The sequence below is a fragment of the Gavialis gangeticus genome, unplaced genomic scaffold, assembly GCF_001723915.1.
Source record: "Gavialis gangeticus isolate Ggan-Ray unplaced genomic scaffold, GavGan_comp1, whole genome shotgun sequence".
Lineage (NCBI taxonomy): Eukaryota > Metazoa > Chordata > Crocodylia > Gavialidae > Gavialis > Gavialis gangeticus.
Genome location: NW_017728992.1, coordinates 168,840,061 through 168,843,005, shown reverse-complemented (window position 1 = coordinate 168,843,005; position 2,945 = coordinate 168,840,061). Strand labels below are relative to the sequence as shown.

General features: G+C 39.3%; 1 protein-coding gene across 1 annotated transcript in view; it reads left to right on the top strand.

The window, feature by feature from the left end:
• ANGPT1 (angiopoietin 1) overlaps positions 1-999 on the top strand; it is a 349,019-nt gene extending 348,020 nt beyond the window's left edge. Inside the window, exon 10 of the mRNA XM_019528068.1 lies at positions 230-999. The gene's annotated coding sequence lies outside the window, so the exon portion shown is untranslated. The remainder of the gene's footprint in view (positions 1-229) is intronic.
• Positions 1,000-2,945: the final 1,946 nt, after the last annotated feature.

Below are 2,945 nucleotides of genomic sequence, written 5' to 3'. Positions count from 1 at the left end.
ATTGCAGTCTTATAAAGAATAAAGGACTAATTATTAATTGTAAATAGCATGTTTATATTTACAGCAATGGCCATTTAATTTTGTACATGCAACTTCGATGCTTTTCAATGCAAATGACTGCAAAAATCACAGAAGGTTGTACTATCCAACTCTAGAAGGGTGTTATACATATCACTTCCCAGGAAAAGGGAAGCCAGAGAGGTGAATATTTCAACTATTGGAACTGAAGGTGCCTTAACAACAAGGAGAACTTGGGAGAAAAAGGTTCAGCTGTAAGCAAAGCTGACAACTACAAGGCTTTTTGTTTAAAATCTCTGCTGATCTACTCTTACTGAGGGGAAGGCAGGGAATCCACTTTGGAAATTAATTTCTACACATTCAGTTCTCTATGCCCACTGAAGTCAAAAGTAATATTCTTATTGGCTTCAACAGAAGCCATGTCATGCCCATGATATTTTTGTTTGTGTTTGTGTCATATTAAAAACATGCTGTTATTGGAAGTAGGCAAAGCAACAGATTTTTTTTAAAGGAATGATGGTATTTGACCAACAAAGCTCTGTGTTCTTTAACAGCTTTCTTCCATTTAAGAGAAAAAAAGCTGCATGGATTTTGTTGGCAGCATGAAAGAATAAACAAGGGGCTCCACAGGGTTCTTTATAACTATTGTAGCTCAGTGTTCTTCAAGTAAGAAGGTCTTTGTTTCACATATTTGTATATTTAAAAAAAATATTCATGCCCAAGGGGTTAATTTGTTGTGTTGTGCTGATTAAATTACTCAGCTGTTCTTTACTCAGCAGTTTCTTCAGAGTGCTTTTTTTTCCTCTGTTTCCACCGGTTTTCAACATTGTTTTCACTGGAGTGCAAAAACTATGATCTGTCTTCCACTGTGTTAAGATTTGTATTTGTTCCAGGTCTTCAAGTTAGGAATACTGTTTTGTAGATCCTACTGCAAAAGACAAAACATATTAAAATATAAATAAATAAAACCAAAGCATGTTATTTGCTGTTTATTTATTTTGTTTGGGAAAAAATCAGACGCGGTTTCCTATTCTTTATAATAAAACATAGAAAAAGGTCTCCAGACTCCAGCATTTACTTTCATTAGAGAATACATTTTTGTGGCAGATGTGTGTCATTTAACATGCTGAGAACTTTCATTTTAAATTCTGTTTAGAAGTGCTGACTACTTTTGGGAAAGAGTGCTAGCAAAACTGTGTGAATTAAATACTTTCTTTTTTACCTTTGAAATCCATAGCTCAGTTTTATTTTGCTCATTTTCTTGGTTAAACTATCAAATTGCTTCTTTTTTCATGGCAGTGGGGGATAAATTTCTCACATTCCATTGGCCAAGTTACAGATCAAACTATTTGTTTCTCTTGCCCTTATGACTGTGTGTTCTTTAATCATCCCTGAATGTACAAAATCTGGAAGTGGCAAATCTCAACTGCTTTTATTATTTCTTTTGCCTAGTTATGGATCTTGTTCCATTTGTATGGCTCTTAAAAACTGAGAGACCAATTTCAGCTTCTCTTGGTGGCCCATTTATCTTCATTTTTCCAGGTACTTCAGCTTAATTAGGCTTGTTCATTGATCACATTCAGACCAACCTAGCTTTTTAGAACAACACAAAAGCCAACAGTGTAATAAATCCACAAGAGCAGGTATTATTCCTTCCAACTAAAAATGCAAATCTGCGGCATTCCACTGAAGAATCACAATTAATTAAAAAAGCTCTTACTTGCTTTTGGTATGTATCTAAATAAGGTGTTTTTAAAATTTTCCACATATAATGAGTCCCACTGCCAGCACACCTCCCCCCTCCCCCAAGGCCACTCTTGTTGTATATTCTCCCACTCTGGCCTCCAGGGATGCCACCCTGCTGCCTGGCCTGCCACGCCTCCATGGTAAAAGGACTCTACAATTGGGACACTGCCCTCTAACAGCTGGCTCCCTCCAGCTCTCCTGGGTACCTGCATTTGTGAGTGTTGCTTCTCCAGCAGCCTCGGTACATGGGAGATCAGCCCCTCTGTAGGGGTTTCCCCTTAGGACATTCAGCAGGGATCCTAGAAATCAGTTTGTCATGGAAAAATGTGAAAAAACATGGAATTTGTGTTTTTACAGAGAATCTTTAGAATTGCTGGGGGAGGGGGTTGGGGGAAGAATTCACTGAAAATAAAATTGTTGGCTCCCCAGTGAGAGCCAGTGGTTATCACAGCCATTTTGGCAGCCCACCGGGGATTTGCCAGGCACACAGGGGGGAAGGCGCAGACACAGGGGGAAGCAGCCAAATGGTGGCTTATCAGCTTGTTCCCATCTGCTGCAGTCTGCTCAGCTGCCCTTGCACTACTATTTAGCAACCTGTTTGCAGACCTGCCCCTGTAGTTTATTGCAAGGCAATTTGCCCCAGACAGTTGTTTGCAGCTTTGTGACTCCTGTCTTTATCTCGTTGGCTGCTTAAAGTCTTGCAGCTGCCAGTAACCCACTGCAGTCCCAGCCTGCTTTTGCTTTCCTCTTAAAGTAATAGGGGCCCTTGACCCCTGTTATACCATGGTGATGCTAAAAAGCTAGCCTGGTCTTGACTTACTCATTTGGGTTTTTTTTAAAAAAAATGCAAACAGAGAGCAAATAAATAAGGATAGGTGTATATGTGTATTTCATAGCAGGTGGAACCTTGTTTTCTAAGCTACTGCTTTAAGTACAGTAAAGTGCCAAAAATAAGGTCGAGAATAATTTCTGTTTCAAATCCAGGCACTCATGCAGATTTCCCTGAAATTGTGCACACTTCATGAATGCACAGGGTAGTGTTAGTATCCAGAACGTGGTTGTTTGAGCAAGTGATTCCCAGCACATACATCTCTGGGAAAGCAAACTTAAACTCAAACAACTTTTCTTAAATTTAACATAATGAACCAATTTCATTTGCCCAGATATGTCAGCCAAGCCGC